Consider the following 21,516-nt stretch of genomic DNA (forward strand, 5'->3'; position numbering starts at 1 on the left):
ATTTGGAAAAATTTGGAGTGGCCACAGGACTAGAAAAAATCAGTTTTCAATGCAATACCAAAGAAGGGCAACATCAAAAATTCTTCAAACTACTGCACAATTGCACTCATTTTACATGCTAGCAAAATCATGTTCAAAATCCTCCAAGCTAGGCTTCAACAGTACGTGAACTGAGAAATTCCAGACGTTCAAGCTGGATTTAGAAAAGTTAGAAGAACCAGAGATCAAATTGCCAACATCTGTTGGATCATCAAAAAAGCAAGGGAATTCCAGAAAAACATCTACTTCTGCTTCATTGACTATGCCAAAGCCTTTGACTGTGCAGATCACAATAAACTGTGGGAAATTCTTCAAGAGATGGGAATACCAGACCACCTAATCTGCCTCCTGAGAAATCTGTATGCAGGTCAGGAAGCAACAGTTAGAACTGGACATGGAACAACAGACTGGTTCCAAATAGGAAAAGGAGTACGTCAAGGCTGTATATTGTTGCTCTGTTTATTTAACTTATATTCAGAGTACATCATGAGAAATGCCAGGTTGGAAGAAGCACAAGCTGGAATCAAGATTGTTGGGAGAAATATCAATAACCTCAGATATGCAGATGATACCACCGTTATGGCAGAAAGTAAAGAAGAACTAAAGAGCCTCTTGATGAAAGTGAAAGAGGAGAGTAAAAAATCTGGCTTAAATTCAACAGTGAATAAAAGAAGATCATGGCATCCAGTCCCATCACTTCATGACAAATAGATGGGGAAATAATGGAAACAATGACAGTCTTTATTTTTGGGCTCCAAAATCACTGTAGACGGTGACTGCAGTCATGAAATTATAAGATGCTTGCTCCTTGGAAAGAAAAGCTATGACAAACCTAGACAGCATATTAAAAACCAGAGACATTACTCTGCCAAATAAGGTCTGTATAGTCAAAGCTATGGTTTTTCCAGTAGTCATGTATTGGAAGGATTGATGCTGAAGCTGAAGCTCCAATACTTTGGCCACCTGAAGCAAAGAACTGACTCATTGGAAAAGACTCTGATGCTGGGAAAGATTGAAGGTGGGAGGAGAAGGGACGACAGAGGATGAGATGGCTGGATGGCATCACCGACTCGATGGACATGAGTCTGAGTAAGCTCTGGGAGTTGGTGATGGACAGGGAGGCCTGGCGTGGTGCAGTTCATGGGGTCGCAGAGAGTCAGACACGACTGAGCAACTTGTTCAAAGAACAACACCCACACAGGAACATGAATGTTGTATAGGTAAGTGGTGAAATCTGAATAATCCTTGTCGATTGCCCCAATGTCAAAATAGTGGGAAAGCGTGGGGAAGCACACTCAGAATCCCCCTGTACATTTCTTGGTAACCTCCTGTATAATTATAATTATCCAAAGTTAAAAGAAATGTAAGAAAATAATAATCTTCTCACAAAGACAATACCCGAGCCTAAATGTATACAGTTTATAGAGGAGCCACCAGGCTTTCAAGGAGCTGATAAGTCCTTCTTACAGTTTCTTCCAGAGAGAGGAAAAGAAAGACTCTCCAATTCATTTAGTGAACCAATATAACTTTGAAAACAAACAGTAAAAAAAAGTACAAGAAAAGAAAATTTCAAGCCCATCTTCATCATAAATATGAATGAACCTCCTCCAAGGTTAAAAGCAAACTTAATCCAGCAATGAATAAAATATTTAAAATATCAATTTTGAATTAGATTTATTTCAAGAATGATAGAAAGAATGGTTTCATTTTATAAGATCTGTTTAATACCAAATTATCACATAAACAGAGAAAATAGGGGGGGAAAAAACCATGAAAGTCTACCAGTCAAAAATCCAGTAAACTGGAAAGAAAAATGCAACTTCTTTAAAGTCATTTTAAAAAATCTACAGTAAACATTCATGAAACAGCAGCATTCCCCTTAAAATCAGGGATAAAACAAGAGAATATCTATCACCACTTCAGCCTTGTACTGAATGCCCTAAAAATAAGGCAAGAATATATACATATATATAGTGTTCCTAGCTGATTGCAAACATTCTAATGATGTTTAGCATTCACCATTCTTATGATGAATAAAGGAACTAAATTTCTAAACATAAAATAAACTTGAAAAAAATCAACTACATTTATTCACCAAAGAATAAAAAAGAATAATATTTGTAAATGCCATTGCAGTAGCGATAAAAACTATAAAATACCCAGAAGTAAACTAACGAGAGACATGCATGCCCTTCGTGGAGTTTTCAAAACATTAAAGAAGGTAACTAAATAAACGGAGAGCTATGTCTTTTGATGGCCAAGACACTTGGTATTGTGAAAATACTATACTTTCTAAATTATTTACTAAAAAAAATGCAGTTTTTACTCAATATTCAATAGAGACTCTTACAGAAATTAACAAAATTATTCTAAATGTATATGAAAAAAGGGTCAAGAAGAGCAAAGATATTCTTAAACAAAATCACACATTACAAGGTATAGCAATTTCTCCCATTAGACAAGACCTATCATAAAACTGGGCTTCCTGGGTGGTGCTAGTGGTAAAGACCCCAGTTGCCAATGTACGACTTAAGAGACTCGGGTTTGATCCCCGGCTCAGAAAGATCCCCTGGAGTGGGGCCTGGCAACCCACTCCAGTATTCTTGACTGGAGAATTCCATGGACAGAGGAGCCTGGCGGGCTACCGTCCATAAGGTCGCAAAGAGTCAGACACAACTGAAGTGACTTAGCATGCGTGCATCATAAAGCTATAATACAGTACTGGCACAGAGTACAACAGAAAAATAGACCACAAGAGAGAAGCTGAAAATAATCCCAAATACAAACACCTGATACGTCGCAAAGCTGGTACTGTGATGAGTCCAGGAAAGATACACCATTCATCAACATGGAGCAGGGACATGAGGTTATCCACATGGGGGGAAAATGACTTTAAGTTCCTACTTCCCACACTATGTACACATTGTTTTTAACTTAAAGACTGATAAGTGGATTAAAAAGGTAAATGTAAAAAGCAAAACACCAACAACTTTGTCAGAAATGCGGTTACAAGTTTGGAGCAGGAAAATGATCCTTAAATAAGATACAGAAAGAAAATACTAAATGCAATTATATCAAAATTTATCAGCTGATTTTTCAGCAGAAACTCAGCAAATCAGAAAGAAGTGGCAGGAAATAGTTAAAGCTGTGAAATGGAAAAACCTTCCACCAAGATTAATCAACCCAGTAAGTACCTCATTTAGATTCAACAGAGAAATCAACAGCTTTACAGACAAGCAAAAGCTACAAGAATTCAGCACCACTGAACCACCTTTACAGCAAATGCTAAAGGAACTTCTCCAGGCAAGAAACACGAGAAGAAAAAACCTGCAAAAACAATAAAGACAATGGTAATAGGGTCAAACATACTGATAATTACCTCAAATTAAATGGATTAAACGCAGCAACCAAAGACACAGACTGGCTGAATGGGTACAAAAACAAGACCCATAAATACGCTATCAAAAGAGACCCACTTCACACTCAAGGACACTTAAGACTGAAAGTGAGGGAATGGGAAGACATTCCATGCAAATAGAAATTAAAAGAAAGCTGGGGTAGCAACACTCATATAAGACTAACTAGGCTTTAAATAAAGACTGGTACAAGAAATAAGGAAGGACAAGACATAATAATCAAGGTCGCAATCCCAGAAGAAAAAAAATATAAATGTTTATGCACATCACATAGGAGAACCTCGATCGGTTCAGTTCAGTCACTCAGTCGTGTCCAACTCTTTGCGACCCCATGGACTGCAGCATGCCAGGCCTCCCTGTCCATCACCAGCTCCCAGAGTTCACTCAGACTCACGTCCATTGAGTCAGTGATGCCATCCAGCCATCTCATCCTGTCGTCCCCTTCTCCTTCTTCCCTCAATCCTTCCCAGCATCAGGGTCTTTCCAATGAGTCATTTCTTTGCATCAGGTGGCCAAAGTACTGGAGCTTCAGCTTCAGCATCAGTCCTTCCAATGAATATTCAGGACTGATTTCCTTTAAGATGAACTGGTTGGATCTCCTTGCAGTCCAAAGGACTCTCAAGAGTCTTCTCCACCACCACAGTTCAAAAGCATCAATTCTTTGGCGCTCAGCTTTCTTTATAGTCCAAGTCTCACATCCATACATGGCCACTGGAAAAACCATAGCTTTGACAAGACAGACATTTTTTGGCAAAGTAATGTCTCCGCTTTTTAATATGCGTCTAGGTTGGTCATAGCTTTTGTTCCAAGGAGCAAGCGTCTTTTAATTTCATGGCTGCAATCACCATCTGCAGTGATTTTGGAGCCCCCAAAAATAAAGTCTGACACTGTTTCTACTGTTTCCCCATCTATTTCCCATGAAGTGATGGGACCAGATGCCATTATCTTAATTTTCTGAATATTGAGTTTTAAGCCAGCTTTTTCACTCTTCTCTTTCACTTTCATCAAGAAGCTCTTTAGCTCTTCTTCACTTTCTGCCATAAGAGTGGTGTCATCTGCATATCTGAGGTTATTGATATTTCTCCCAGCAATCTTGATTCCATTTTGTGTTTCATCTAACCCAGCATTTCCCATGATGTACTCTGCATATAAGTTAAATAAGCAAGGTGACAATATACAGCCGTGATGTACTCTTTTCCCGATTTGAAACCAGTCTGTTTTTCCATGTCCAGTTCTAACGGTTGCTTTTGACCTGCATACAGATTTCTCAGGAGCCAGGTCAAGTGGTCTGGTATTCCCACCTCTTTCAGAATTTTCCACAATTTGTTGTGATCCACACAGTCAAAGGCTTTGGCATAGTCAATAAAGCAGAAACAGATGTTTTTCTGGAACTCTCTTGCTTTTTCCATGATCCAATGGATGTTAGCAAAAACCAGCTTTAACATCTAGAAGTTCATGGTTCATGTACTGTGGAAGCCTGGCTTGGAGGATTTTGAGCATTACTTTGCCAGCCTGTGAGATGAGTGCAGCTGTGCAGTAGTCTGAGCGTTCTTCAGCATTGCCTTTCTCAGGGACTGGAAGGAAAGCTGACATAAATGACAAAGCCCACAGCAAACATCATTCTCAGGTGAAAACCTGAAAGCGTTTCCTCTAAAATCAGGAACAAGACAAGGGCGCCTGCTCTCATCACTATTCAGCAGTTCAGGAAGGCCTAGCCACAGAGATAAGAAAAAAGTATAAAAGGAATTCAGGTTGGGAAAGAAGTAAAACTGTCTCTGCAGGTGACATGATACTAAACACAGAGAATCCTAAAAATGCCATCAGAAAACTTATTAGAGCTAATTAATGAATTTGGTAAAGTTGCAGGATACAAAGTTAATGCACAGAAGCCCCTTGCACTCTCATACGCTGGCAGCAAAAGATCATAAACAGAAATGAAGGAAACAATCCCACTTACCACTGCAACAAAAAGAATAAAATTTCTAGGAAGAAACCTACCTAAAGAGGCAAAAGACCTCGACTCAGAAACACTGATGAAAGAAATCAAAGATGACCCAAACAGATGGAGAGATATATCATGTTCTTGGTTTGCAAGAATCATTATTGCCAAAATGACTAAAATGACCCAAAGGAATCTACAGATTCAATGCAATCCTTATAGAATTACCATTTTTCACAGAACTAGAATAGAAAATTTTATAATTTGTATGAAAACACTAAAGACATCTAGTGAAAGTGAGAGTAGCTCAGTCGTGTCCCACTCTTTGGGGCCCGTGGACTGTATAGTCCACGGAATTCTCGAGGCCAGAATACTGGAGTGGGTAGCTGTTCCCTTCTTCAGGGGATCTTCCCGACCCAGGGATAGAACTGGGATCTCCCACATTGCAGGTGGACCCTTTACCAGCTGAGCCACAAGGGAAGCCCAAGAATACTGCAGTGGGTAGCCTATCTCGTCTCCAGTAGATCTTCCCAACCCAAGAATCAGATCAGGGTCCCCTGCATTGCAGGTGGATTCTTTACCAACTGAGCTCTGAGGGAAGCCCAAAGACTACAAATAGCCAAAGTAATCTTGAGAAAGAAAAACAGAGCAGGAGGAATCAGGTTCCCTGACTTTAGACTATACTACAAAGCCACAGTCATCACGACAGTGTGGTACTGGTACAAAAACAGAAATACAAGCCAGCTGACAATACAGAAAGGCCAGAGATAAATCCATGTACCTATGGTCACCTAATTGATGACAAAGAAGACAAGAATATACAATGGAGAAAAGACAGTCTCTTCAATAAGTGATGCTAGGAAAACAGGACAGCTACATGTAAAAGAATGAAATTAGAACACTCCCTAACACAATACACAGCAATAAACTCAAAATAGATTAAAGACCTGCATGGAAGAGTGGACACTATAAAACTCCGAGAGGAAAACATGGGCAGAACACTCTGACATAAACTGCGGCAAGATCTTTTTTGACCCACCTTCTAAAGTAATGAAAATTAAAAACAGAGAAACAAACAGAACCTAACTAAAACTTTTGCAAAGAAAACCATAAATGAGACAAAAAGACAGTCCTTAGAATGGAAGAAAGTATTTGCAAATGAAGCAACTGACAATGGATTAATCTCCAAAATATACAACCAGCTTATGAAACTCAATATAAAAAAAAAAAATCAAAAAATGGGTGAAAGATCTAAATACACATGTCTCCAAAGAAGACATACGGCCAACAGTATGAGAAGACGCCCATCACTAATTATTACAGGAATGCAGATCAAAACTACAGTGAGATACCACATCACACTGGTCCAAACGGCCATCATCAAAAGTCTAAACAGTAAATCCTGGAGAGGGTGTGGGGAAAAGGGAACCCTCTTGCAATGCTGGTGGGAGGACAGTACGGAGGTTCCTTAAAAAACTAAAAATAGAACTACCATGTGTGTTAATCACTCAGTCGTGTCCGACTCTTTGTGACTCCGTGGACTGGAGCCCACCAGGCTCCTCTGTCCGTGGGATTCTCCAGGCAAGAATATTGGAGTGGGCTGCCATGCCCTTCTCCAGGGGATCTTCCCAACCAGGGATCAAACCCAGGTCTACCTGCCGTGCAGGTAGATTCTTTGCCATTTGAGCTATCTTGGAAGAAATGCCAGTACTAGACATATCCCCTCAGAAAACCGTCATTCAGAAGACACACACACCGCAGTGTTCACTGTGGCGCGCCTTACAACAGCCGAGACACGGAAGCAGCCCAGACGCCCACCGACAGAGGAGCGGGCAGAGGAGACCACGTGGCACAGAAATACAGTGCAGCACTGCCCAGCTGTGAGAGGGGCGGGAGCAGGCCTTCTGTAGGAATGCGAGCGGACCTAGAGCCATGCAGAGTGAGGTCACACAGAAAAATACTGTATGCTAACACGCATATGTGGACTTTATTCCTGCCCCTATTTGCAGGCCAGGAATAGAGAAGCAGTGGTAGAGAACAGATGTGTGGACACGGAGGGAGGGGCCTGGGATGAACGAGGAGCCTGGGCTTGACATGTGCACCGCCACGCGTAAAATAGACACCCAGTGAGAACCTGCTCTGCAGCGCGGGGAGCTCGGCCGGTGCGCCCTGGTGGCCTAGACGGGGGCCCTGCCCAGTGTGCTCTGGTGGCCTAGACGGGGGCTCTGTAGCACGGGGAGCTCGGCCGGTGCGCCCTGGTGGCCTAGACGGGGGCTCTGCGCCCTGGTGGCCCAGACGGGGGCTCTGTGCTCTGGTGACCTAGATGGGGGCTCTTCAGCTCAGGGAGCTCGGCTGGTGTGCCCTGGTGACCTAGACGGGGGCTCTGCAGTGCAGCTGGAAGGGGGGGGGGAGTCCACGAGGGAGGGAGTATGTGTATAAATCCAGTTGATCCACTTTGCTGTACAGCAGACACCAACACAACATTGTAAAGCGACTATAGTCCAATTAAAGAAAAATGGAACACTTCATCAAAGGTCATCGTGAAAAGACAATAAAACAAATTATAAATATAAGGCAATATTTATCATATATGTAACAGACAACCATTAATAATCAATAATATATAAATGACTCTTATGGATTAAGAAGAAAGAACAACCCAAAAGAAAAATGGAATCCCCCAAAAAAGAATCATTTTACAAAAGATGAAAAGATGAATGACCCATAAACATATGGGGAAAAAAAATCTCATTACTAATCAGAGAAATGCAAACTGAAACTACATACAACTTTCTAACTACGAGATTTGCAAACTTTTAAGCGTGGATAATCCCAAGCATACGTACAGATGTAAACAGCAGTGTCTGTAGTCATGGCATCTAGCCACTGACTCGGCAATTTCTTTCCTAGAACGTCTGAGAGAAACACTTGTGCAGGTGTAGCAGGAGACAGTTCCTAAAGCATTTATAATAGCATAGCTTGCAATAGAGAAAAAACCTGAAGCATTCATCAGCAGGAACGTGGAAAGTGAGCTTTGAGGAGTGCTTATAGTGAATGCCACGCAGCTGCCAAAATTAACGAGCCGCAGTCACCGGTGTCGACACGAGCGGCTCTCGAAACCAGCTGGCTCAGAGGCTAAAGCGTCTTCCTGGAATGAGGGAGACCGAGGTTTGATCCCTGGGTTGGGAAGATCCCCTGGAGAAGGAAATGGCAACCCGCTCCAGTACTGTTGCCTGGAGAATCCCATGGAGGGAGGAGCCTGGTGGGCTGCAGCCTGTGGGGTCGCAAAGAGTTGGACACAACTGAGCGACTTCACTTTCTATAGTAAATGCCACGCAGCTGCCAAAATTAACGAGCCGCAGTCACCGGCGTCGACACGAACGGCTCTCAAAAACAGAAGTTTGGACGCGTCTGCTTAGGATGTAGAAAGCCACCACAAAATGTCACTCCCACCCTAAACAATGAGGAAACAATGGAAAAAACTACACAGTACTATTCTTTTAACTCTCAGAAAGCTGATGTCACAAGATATCCAAGCAAAGTAAACTGCCAAGAGTGCCAAGGTCCTTGAGCAGACATGGGCCACACAAACTGTTTCACCTTCGGCTGAGCACAGGAAGAAGAGTCAGCCATCAAGGACGCAGTCAAACAGAAAACACCCGAAGTTGTAACACATTAAAGGCTGAGAGGGAGCTGGTGTAACAGAGACGCATGGCGCCCACCTGCCACCTCTCTTGAGTGGTCTCCACCACACGCTCCTGAGGGTGGCACCCCTGAGAATGTCACTCCTGGTGGCGGAGGCATGAAGAAGCTGCCAAGATTGAAGAGCAGAGAGTGGCTGCTCTGAGCAGTTCATCTGCAACCTCAGCCCAGCAGAGGCACAGGGGCACCGCTGGCTGTGGCTCGAGAACAAACAGGAAACCAGCCCATGTCTCAGATGCTAAGCATGTCTGTGCTAAGAAACAAAAGCAGGAGCTCCCCAGTGGTCCAGCGATTAAGAACCCATCTGCCAATGCAGGGGCACGGGCTCAGCCCTGGCTCAGAAAGGCCCCCAGGCCGCAGGGCGACAGAGCCCACGTGCGTGGTGCCCATGCTCGGTGGCAAGAGCAGCCGTGGCCCCGAGAGGCCCCGTCCCGCAGCAGAGAGGGGCCTGCACACAGCAAAGACCCAGCACCGCAAAAATACAGTTTTAAAAGGCTTCTAAAAAAGAAACAAAACCATCTGCCTCTGCAGAAGGAAACCCCCTAAACCCTAGAACCTGTCCTGTTTCAGAGGACTGTGGTCTGCCATCAGGGTGGGGAAAGGAGTGCTGGGAAACCCCATTCCTAAACTCAGTGGAAATGGAAAAACAAAATAGTAAATTTTCTGGAACACAGCTAAAGCAATGCTTACAAGGAAATTATATCATCCAATGCTTTTACTAAAAAAGAAGAAAGGTTCCTATTAATAACCTAGAGAAGTTAGAAAAAGAAAAACAAATTAAACCCAGGGTACAAAGATAGAAGGGAATATTACAAAGTAGAACTCAATGAAACAGATCACAGGAAAACAAAAGAGGAAAATCACTGAAATGAAATACTAATTTCTTGAAAAGATCAATAAAAGTAGCAAAGTTCTACCAGCTTGATCAAGGGAAGAAGAATGAAAGATGATACAAATGACTAATATCAAGAATGAAATAGGGGAACAATCTTACTGACTGCACACGTTAAAAGGAAAATAAGGAAATACCACTAAAAACTTTGTGCCAGTATGTTGGCCAACTTACTAAAATCAAAAGACACGAAGTACAAAAGCTCAGCCAAGAAGAAACAGACCCCGAATAGCAAGACTGCTGACCCTCGGACAACAGCGTAAGGACCTGGGACGGTGACTCTCGTTGCAGCCGACAGTTCACACACAGCATGTAGTTGCTCCCCTGTGTCGAAGGCTCCTCCCCATCCACAGTTACTCTGTATCCACGGCTCTGCACCGTAGATTCAACCAGCCGACTAATGAAAACCCCACCAAAACAGACCTGGGCTTCCCTGCTGGCTCAGATGGCAAAGAATCCGCCTGCAGCGTGGGAGGCCTGGGTTCAGTCCCTGCATTGGTCCCTTCAGTCCAAGATCCCCTGGAGGAGGGCAGGGCTACCCACTCCAGTGTTCTGGCCTGGAGAATCCCATGGGCAGAGGAGCCTGGCGGGCCGCCGTCCACGGGGTCCCACAGAGTCGGACACGACTGAGTGACTAAGCACTCACGTACGTGGACCCGCATCGTGAAAACCTGCTGTTCAAGGGCCAGCTGTGTGTTTACTAAATGCTCAGTGAATGTGTAGCGAAAAAACCTACACTGCAGGACCATATCACTCCACTGATTAATTCTACCAAACCGCGGTGGCTGAGATAACAGTGGTACACACACCGAGAATGTAGAAAGGAGGGAACACTTCTTCAGTCATTTCACGAGACCAGCATCACACTAACACCGAGGATATCTTGAAAACCTCCTGACCAATATTACTCAAGAACACAGACATTAAAAATCTGTAACAAAGTATTAAGAAATCAAATCTACTAATGCGTAAAAAGGAAAATAAAGTATGGACAAATAGGTTTTAATCCAGGACTGTAAGATTGGTTTAATAATCAGAAGAATAATAATAGTAATAATGAATCATGTCAACAGACTAATAAAGAAAATCTTTATGATCATCTCATTGGATGGAGAAAAACATCTGGCAAAATCTATGGCTTCTGATAGAAATGAACACAATAGGGACAGAAAGGAATATCCTCAAATGATAAAGGTTATCTGCAAAAGATCTATGGCTAGGAGTTTGGGATTAACAGATACACATCATTATATATAAAACATAAAAAACAAGAACATACTGTGTAGCATAGGGAATTATATTTGACATCTTATAATAACCTACGATGGAAAAGAATCCAAAAAAGAACATTTATTCAGTTATATATATAACTGAATAACTTTTCTGTACACCTGAAACTAACGTTATAAATTAGCTACACTACAACAAAAACGAAAGATCTATAGTTATTACTGCAATTTCCTCGTAGCTCAGCTGGTAAAGAATCCACCTGCAATGCAGGAGACCCCAGTTGGTTGCCAACAAAGGCCCATCTAGTCAAGGCTATGGTTTTTCCAGTGGTCATGTATGGATGTGAGAGTTGGACCATAAAGAAAGCTGAGTGCCAAAGAATTGATGCTTCTGTTGGAGAAGACTCTTGAGAGTCCCTTGGACTGCAAGGAGATCCAACCAGTCCATCCTAAAGGAGATCAGTCCTGAATGTTCATTGGAAGGACTGATGCTGAGGCTGAAACTCCAATACTTTGGCCACCTGATGTGAAGAGCTGACTCACTGGAAAAGACCCTGATGCTGGGAAAGATTGAAGGTGGGAGGAGAAGGGGATGACAGAAGATGAGATGGCTGGATGGCATCACCGACTTGATGGACATGAGTTTGTGTGGACTCCAGGAGTTGGTGATGGACAGGGAGCCCTGGTGTGCTGCAGTCCATGGGGTCACAAAGACTCGGACAGGACTGAGCAACTGAACTGACTGATGTTATTATATTTAGTGATTTTAAAAAATGAATTTTCCCCTAAAATTGAGAGCAAGGCAAGGATATCCACTCTCGACATGTTTATTCATCACTGCACTAGAGGTCACAAGAAGTATAATAATGTAAGGAAAAGAAAAAAATAATAAAATATGAGAAGAACAAAGTAAAATTATCTTTATTTGCAGCAACGTGACCCTCCATGTAAAGAATCCTAAGGAATTACCAAAAAAAGCTACTAGAACTCAATAATGAGTTTATTTAGCAAGATCACAGGATAAAATGTCAACATATTTGAATCAGTTTTAATGAGGTGGATGAAACTGGAGCCGATTATACAGAGTGAAGTAAGCCAGAAAGAAAAACACCAATACAGTATACTAACGCATATATATGGAATTTTAGAAAGATGGTAACGATAACCCTGTATGCGAGACAGCAAAAGAGACACAGATAAATAGAAAAGTCTTTTGGACTCTGTGGGAGAGGGAGAGGGTGTGATGATTTGGGAGAATGGCATTGAAACATGTATAATATCATATAAGAAATGAATCGCCAGTCTAGGTTCGATGCAGGATGCAGGATGCTTGGGGCTGGTGCACTGGGACGACCCAGAGAGATGGTATGGGGAGGGAGGTGTGAGGGGGTTCAGGACTGGGAACACATGTACACCTGTGGTGGATTCATGTTGATGTATGGCAAAACCAATACAGTATTGTAAAGCAAAATAAAGTAAAATAAAAAAAAGTCAACATATAAATCAGCCCAATTCTATATACTATTAATAACAGCAAACAACTGAAAACTGAAATTTCACACAGCTGTTTACATGACAGAAATTAGTGGAGAAAGATATGATCATGGACTGAACAACTCAGTATTAAGTTCTCCATTCTCCCCTGATGATTTGAGTAAAGCCAATCAAAATTCCAGCAGGCCACTTTCAGATATTGCTGAGTGGATTCTATACTTTATGTGTAAAGGCCAAACATTTTGAAAAAGAAGAGAAAGAAGACAAACCACCTAATTCGCTATAAAACTCAATAATCGAAAAGATGGTATCTGCATAAAAATACACAGCATAAAGAAACCAAATTGATCCCAAAATAGACCCATACATGGTATATACAATCAACTGATTTTCAGAGTACCAGAATATTAAATATCTCCACGCAAGAAAAGAACCTTTGCCATTTCCTCTCACCATATAAAAATTAACTCTAAATGGATCATAATCCTAAACATAAAAAGTAAAATCACAAAACTTAAAAGAAAACACAGGGAAAAAGTTTTGTAACCTAAAGTAAGGCAAAGAATTTTTAAATAGAATATAAAAGGCAAAACCATAAAAAAATGATAAATTGGACTTCCTCAAAATTAAAAGGATTTTTCTTTGATGCTCTTACTAAAATGGAAAGACAACTGAAAGACTGGGCGAAAATAAAGTATTTGAACCAACATTTGAACAAAGAAAAGTGGAAAATAACCCGTAAGCACATAAGAAGATGTTCAGTGTTGCCATCAAGCAAATAAAAGTTGAAACCTATACGACTGCAGAGCTGCGGAAAGGCTAAGCCTATAAAGACAGGCATTACCACCAGTGGCAAGGGTGCTGAACCACTGAAAAGCTCGTATATTACTGGCAGGGAGGCCAAAGGGGACAGGAAACACTCTGGCCTTTTCTTACAGATTTAAACATATGCCTATCATAGGGTCCAGGAAAACCCACCTGTAGGTACTCACCCAACAGAACGAAGGGAGAGAGCCTGGCACAGAAGACTACAGTGAAGGGCGGATGCCGGCGAGACGGCGACGTGGGTGCTCCTGGCTGGGCTCTCCCCACAGGTACCGCCAACAACCGCTCACGGACAAGCCGGGCGGGACACTCCCGGGACAAAGGTGAGGCTGCCGCCCCCTCTGCGCCACGGGGGCCGAGACGGACTTCCGTTTAGCGGGGTTGCCCCTGCCCCGGGCCCACGCAGGCCCTGGGCCCAAGGGGGCCTCCAGTGGGAGAGGGAGCCCACGGTGGACACGCTCCCCCCGGGCTCCACGGCTCCTCTTGGGAGCCTCCATGTCTTCTGGTTTTGCCTCACGGGGCTTTCACGGGCAGCCGTGGGGCTGGACCCCCAGGAAGCAGATTCTGAAGCAGAGGAAAGGGGCTGCAACAACCAGCGCTGAGCGATCGTCCCCCGCCCAGCCTGGGCAGAGAGCCTCGCTCGGCTACCTGGAAGCTGCAGCGCCCCGTGATGCTCGGGCACAGGATGGAGCTCAGGCGGGGAAGCAGACCTTCTGCAGAGCAAAACCAGCGGCTCTGCTGGGCCAGGAGACTGGAGGGCGCGTCAGCTCGAGTCAAGACCACAGAGAGCCCTGCTGGACCTCGAGAGTCCTGTGCTTCAGGAAGGCACGTGACTTAATGCAGAGCCTGGCCCTCGCAGAGTGCAGCTCCGCCCAGCCAGAAACCTGACTGGGAACGCGGCGAGGTGCAGGGCCCACAACACTCCAGAGAGTCCCGCAGACAGGGCTGGTCGCCACGGAGCGCAGCCCCTGGCGCTGCTCAGCCAAGGAACCTGGGCACGGCTCAGCTCGCGCCAGGACCGCAAAGAGCCTTCTGTGCCTAGAGCTGGCTCTCCCACCGCACTCTGGTAGGAAAACTCTTTCATAGACCTGCCACTGCTTCACCCACTCAACCAGGAAACCTAACCGCAGCACGCAGGAGCTGCAGAACCCGTCCAACGAGCTGGCTTACAGAGGCGTTTGAACAGAGAGGCTAGCCCGCGGCTTTCCTCCTCTGCAAGGCAAGACCAGCGACTCCATCTGAGCAAGGAGTTCAGGGCACAGTCTAGCATGATCCGGGTCTCCAGACAGTGAGCTGTGCAGGCCCTGGGCCTGGCTGTGCTGTCCTCGAAGGGCAGGGAAGCTTCCAGAGCCTCACCTATGCTGAGCACAGTATGCAGTCCCAGGCACCTGGTAAGCTTGACCAGGGAACTGGGGTCTCTGGGGAGCCCATCCTCCAGCCCTAGGAGGGCAGGGGACCAAGCCAGTCGTCGTATCCAGCTGTTCTCAGCCAGCAGCACCCACCCTACTCAATCTCAGCACTCAACCAATGGCTTCTCCCTCAAACAGACCCTAACAGCAAACCCCACTGTCCGAGGACATTATTAGCAGACAGGTCCAGGAACCCAGACTGAGACGACTGGTGAAGAACATTTCTGCCAGCGTGAGCCTGTGAAGTCTGGAATAAGGCACTGCTTATTCAAATGTGCAGACGCCAACATGCCAGAATAAGGAATAAAGAATCACAAAGCATTAGGCATGCAAGATGCCACCAAGTGAAACTAATAAAGCTCCAACAACTGACCCAAAAGAAATGGAGATCTCCGAACTGTTAGACAAAGAACCCAGGATAATCTTCTTAGAGAAGTTCACTGAACTACAAGAACACTCATATAGGCAACTAAACAAAACTGGGAAAATAGATTGTCCAGAAAAAAAAAAAAAAAGATGTTCTAAAACTCAAAAACACGACAGAACTAAAAAACTGAGGAAAAGGTGAGAAAACCCAAATTGACACTATTTTCAATGAAAAGGAAGACATTACAACTAATACCATGGATATACAAAGGATCATCAGAAGCTACTATGAACAACTACACACCAACAAACTGGAAGACCTAGAAGAGGAAAAAGTATATTTAACCTACCAAGATTGCAGGAAGAAAGGAAATTTGAGCAGACCAATTACTAGCAATGAAACTGAATAAATAATAAAAAATTTCCCACTAGAGGAAAGTCAGTCAGTCAGTTAGTTCAGTCGCTCAGTCGTATCCGACTCTTTGCGACCCCGTGAATCGCAGCACGCCAGGCCTCCCTGTCCATCACCAACTCCCGGAGTTCACTCAGACTCACGTCCATCGAGGCCGTGATGCCATCCAGCCATCTCATCCTCTGTCGTCCCCTTCTCCTCCTGCCCCCAATCCCTCCCAGCATCAGAGTCTTTTCCAATGAGTCAACTCTTCGCATGAGGTGGCCAAAGTACTGGAGTTTCAGCCTCAGCATCATTCCTTCCAAAGAAATCCCAGGGCTGATCTCCTTTAGGATGGACTGGTTGGATACCAAATTGTTCCAGTGGTGAATTTTACTAAACATTAAAAAAAAATTAATACTAATTCTTTTCAAACTTTTCTTTACAAAATCGCAGAAGAGGGAATGCTCCCTAAATTTACAAGGTCGTCATTATCACGGTGCCAAAGCCAGAAAAGGACACAGCAGAAAAGGAACTACAAGCCAACATTCCTGATGAATATAAATGTAACAATTTTCAATAAAGTACTAGCAAACTGAATTCAGCAGCATATTAAAAGGGCCACTCATCATAATCAAAAGGGCCATTCGTCACAATCTTAGGGAATTTATCCTTAAGATGCAAAGATGGTTCCATATTCACAAAATCAATGTGCTACATCACATTAATAGAATGAAAAAACATATGATCATCTCAATAGATGCTGAAAAAGCATTTGACCAAATTCAACATTTATGATAAATCCTTAACAAAGTAGGCATAAAAGGAACATACCTCAGCATAATAAAAGCACCATATGACAAGCCCACAGCTAATGTCATATTTAATGGTGAGAGGTTGGAATCTTCTCCTCTAAGACTGGGAGCACAACAAGGGCCCGCAGTCTCACCACCCCTAAACATCATACGAGAGTGCTAGTCAGAATGACCAGGCCGGGAAAGGGTAGATAAAAGGCATCAGAGTTGGAAAGGAAGACGCAAAATAGTCTCTACTTCCAGATGATACAGTGTTGTATATAAAAAACCCAAACCCTCCACCAAAACGTTTAGGTCTAATCAGCAAACGCAGTGAAGTTGCAGAACACACAATCAGCAGCAAAAAATCAGCAGCGTTTCTATGCATCAACAATGAACTGTCTGAAGATAATGAAAACGATCCATTTACAATTGCATCAAAAATCATGAAATACCTAGGAATCTGGAAGATAAAAGATCTCTACACTGAAAACTACAAGCCACTGATGCAAGAAGCTGAAGAAGACTCCAATAAGTGGAAAGCTGTCGTGTGTTCATGCACAGGAAGAATGGTGTTAAGAGGTCCGTGCGACCTCGCGGCATTACAGAATCAGATAGAACAACCCTAGAATGCATATGGAGACACAAAAGACCCCACCTGAAAAAGAGGAACCGGGAGGCACCACGCTGCCTGATTTCAAGCTACTTTAAGAAGCTTTAGTAACCAAGACAGTAAGATCCTCGCATAAAAACAAACCCGAGACCAACGGGACAGGCTGAGGGCCCAGAAACCAGCCAGTGCAGACAAGGCCAAGTCACATCTGACAGTGGGGCAAGAATCCTCAGCAGAGAAAGAAAAGGTCTCTTCAATAAATGGTGCTAGGAAACTGAATATTCACATGTGACAGAATGAAATTAGACTGTCTTACACGTCACAAAAATTAACTTGAGATGGATTAAGGACTGAAATGTAAGACTGGAAACCATAAAACTAGAGGAAAACATGGGAAAAAGCGTCTTGACAGTTCTAGGGAATGATTTTTTGGATGTGAGATACAACCCCTAAATCACAAGCCACACACACACACACAAAAGAGTGAGTTGACTACATGAAACTAAAAAGTTTCTATACCACAAAAGAAATGATCAACACAAAAGACAACCTACAGAATGCCAAAAAATAGCTGCAATCAAATATCTGATCATGAGTCACTATACAAAATATACAATCAACTCATACAACTCAATAGCAAAACCACAACCCAAATAATTCAAATATTTAAAAATAGAGAAAGGACCAAACTCATACAAAAAGATAACAGAATTGTGATTGTTAGAACTGGGAATTGTGGGAAGGTGATATTAGATGCTGCTACTGCTGCTAAGTCGCTTCAGTCATGACCGACCCTGTGCAACCCCATAGACGGCAGCCCACCAGATGAAGGTGATCAGAAAGTACAAGCTTCCAGTTGTAACAAGATAAATAAGTGCTAGGAATGTAAGCGTGCGGCATGAGAACCACAGCCCACATGGATGGACGTGATGCATGCAAGCTGTTAAGAGAATAAAGGCTGAGGGTTCCGCCGTAAGGAAAAACACCTTTACTTCTTTACTGTTTCATATCTGTGGGCTGACAGATTTCACCTGAACTTATCGTGGTGATCACTTCACAGTGAGTGAGTCAAATCATTATAATGCTCGCCTTGAGTGCTGTGTGTCGATTATACCTGGATAAAACTGGAAAAAGCCTTCATATTGTAAGATTTCACTTCTTTAATATTCCAGAAAAGGAAAAAAATCATAGTGACAGAAAACAGATCTGGTTGCCAGGTGGGGAGGAAGTGACGATTAGGGATATGAGGAAGCTTTGTGAAGTGGCAGGAACACTGTCTATCTTGACGGTGGGGGTTGTTATGCAGCTGTATACATTTATCACACTGTTTCAACTGCACACGTTAAAAAGTGAGTTTTACTGTATGTAAATTATACCTCAGTGAACCCACCTTTTAGAAATCTCTATGTATTTAAATGCATTATACGTCTTCTATGATTTGTTTCCACATTAAAAGGAAGCAAATCATAGAATACGTATAGTATGAGCCCACTTACATAAAGATCAAAAAATTATATAAAATTTATAACACTGAAGCATGTAGTTAACACTGTAACATGATAAACACAAAACTCCATACAGTGGCTTTCTACTGGGGAAAAAGAAGAGGACTAGGCTCGGGGCGGCAGACGAGGCCTTTAACAGCCTTCTTCATCCTCTGTTTCTGAGGGTGAGTGGTCTCCACATTGTATCTCTATTACTGTTTTTAATTTCTCATACCCTACATGTTTCTGTATGTATATAACATAATAAAATTTATTGGTTTCATATTTTTCCTATAGGAAAACAGTGCTTGTAGTACCTTATTTCTCTAATAAAAGTGTCATATCTGCAGATAGCAGAGATTCCTGCTGAAACAGGACAGCAGACCCAGGAAGAGGCACGCTCTAGTTCCCAAAATGTCTTTCAGGAAACCTTCAAAACTTCCATCCATGTTAAAGAAGATGATCTCTACCTGGCAGGTCTGGGGGACAGAGAGGACACTTGAAAATATCGTCCTCTAATTTGAAATTGATCCCATCGTCTTGTTTTCTCTCAGTAGTGACCAGCACTTTATTTAAACGTCTAGATGCAGAGGGCTGAGCGCGACACTTTGTTGAGATGCAGAGGGCTGAGCGCGACACTTTGTTGAGATGCAGAGGGCTGAGCGCGACACTTTGTTGAGATCAGCCCCGGCATGCAGGCTGTGCTGTGTTTGGCCAGCTTGGTCCAGTCTCATGGGAGTGGCCCCAGGAGCCCGTCAGCGGAGACAGAGCAGTGGGGCTGCCAAGCGGACTCCCCGGCCTGGACGGCCAGCAGAGCGCTTTCGGCCTGGGGCTCTCCTTCACTTCCAAGTCCCCTGCCCCCAAATCTGGACTTGCGTCTCCTGCCTGAATTCTCTAGAATCTGTCGATCCTTGGCTGATCTGCGCTATAGCACCCTCTACCCCGTGGAAGAGATTAGATGCTTCCCAAGTGTGGTTGGAACAGCCCATGCAGGAATGAAAGTCAGGAAAATGTCTGCGGGGACGTCGGGACTGGCCGGGCAAGAGAGCGGACGCTGGGCGCCTGCTGGTCCTCCCAGGAATGCTCTGTCCCCAGTTGATCTGATCTAGCTCCCCTCCTCCTGTTAGAAAGTCTGTGTGATACTCAAGCTCACAGCTAATGAGAGGAATGAAAATGAAGAGACAACATTGAAATACCATTGCTTTCCTTTCAGACTGGCAAAATTCAAAGCTTAAAAAAATTTTTTTAAAAAAACCAAACAGGTAGATTATAAAATATATATGAAAGTTTAAAGGGCCAGAAAATCAAAGCAAATCTTATAAAACAAAGTAGGAGGACTTAGACTAAGAAGGCAGTTCTGGCTCAGGATTGACAAAGGATAAGTGGAGCATAATGGAGCCCATGAATTGGCCTCAAATTATACCCTCAATTGCATCAAAGTGATACAATGGGAGAAAGAAAGTCTTCGCAAAAAATGACCCTGAAATAATGGACGGGATATGGGGGGCAAAAAAGAACTTTAACCCCTCAGATGACACTCAAAATTTGAGATGAGTCATAGGCCCAAAATAATATTTAAAGTCATAAGTATTTTAGATGAAAGTGTAAGAGTCTGTGACTCAGTGAGTTTCTAAGACAGAAAAAATAAAAAACCTTTAAAAATTGCTAATTTCAAACTTTAAAACTTACACTCATCAAAGGAGACAATGAATAGGCAAGCCACAAGCCAAGGGAAAATAATCACAAAGCACGTATCTAAAAGAGAACTTCCACAGCTCAATAATAAAAGATAAACAACTCGATTTTTTTAATGGGCAGAAGATCTTTTTAAAATTTTAAAAAATCTAGTGGTTTTAAATGGGTGAGAGAAAGACCATTCACAAAAGATGTGTGAATGTCCATTATCATTAGCTATCAGGGAAATTCAAGCTAAAACCTTAATTAAATACCAGAGCACATTCACCAGAGTGGCTAAAAGTATAGGCTGACAATACCAAGTGTTAACAGAGATGTGAAGTAACTGGAACTCTTGTACATCACTGGTGGGGTATAAAGTGGGTCAACATACACCTATCTCAGTTCAGTTCAGTCACTCAGTCGTGTCCGATTCTTTGCGACCCCATGAATCGCAGCACGCCAGGCCTCCCTGTCCATCACCAACTCCTGGAGTTCACTCAGACTCACGTCCATTGAGTCCGTGATGCCATCCAGCTGTCTCATCCTCGGTCGTCCCCTTCTCCTCCTGCCCCCAATCCCTCCCAGCATCAGAGTCTTTTCCAATGAGTCAACTCTTCGCATGAGGTGGCCAAAGTACTGGAGTTTCAGCTTTAGCATCATTCCTTCCAAAGGACACCCAGGACTGATCTCCTTCAGAATGGACTGGTTGGATCTCCTTGCAGTCCAAGGGACTCGCAAGAGTCTTCTCCAACACCACAGTTCAAACGCATCAATTCTTCCGCGATCAACCTTCTTCACAGTCCAACTCTCACATCCATACATGACCACAGGAAAAACCATAGCCTTGACTAGACGGACCTTAGTCAGCAAAGTAATGTCTTTGCTTTTGAATATGCTATCTCATATGCTTTGCTCATAATTTTTCTTCCAAGGAGTAAGCGTCTTTTAATTTCATGGCTGCAGTCACCATCTGCAGTACAACCTGCTAATTCCACTCCTAAGTATTTACCCAAGAGAAATGAAAACATGCATCATATGGCAACAAAAAATAGAACATTTGTAGACTGTCAGCAGCCCAAAAATGAGAAAGAGACTAGGCATCTATCAATAGGAGAATAAGTAAACTGTGGTCTGTGGGGTGAGATATCCCAATACAAAGGGTTCTATTCAGCAATAAAAAAGAATGTATTTCTGATCAATGCAACATAATGACTCTTAAAAGCACTATGCTACATGAAAAAAGGCC

At 43.2% G+C, this 21,516-nt stretch overlaps 1 protein-coding gene across 5 annotated transcripts in view; it reads right to left on the reverse strand.

Annotated features, from left to right (window-relative positions):
- The window catches only part of PJA2 (praja ring finger ubiquitin ligase 2), a 244,142-nt gene that overhangs the window by 35,861 nt on the left and 186,765 nt on the right, over nucleotides 1-21,516 (reverse strand). The gene's annotated exons all lie outside the window — the stretch shown is intronic.

Source organism: Ovis canadensis, chromosome 5 (genome assembly GCF_042477335.2).
Source record: "Ovis canadensis isolate MfBH-ARS-UI-01 breed Bighorn chromosome 5, ARS-UI_OviCan_v2, whole genome shotgun sequence".
Taxonomy (NCBI): Eukaryota; Metazoa; Chordata; class Mammalia; order Artiodactyla; family Bovidae; genus Ovis; species Ovis canadensis.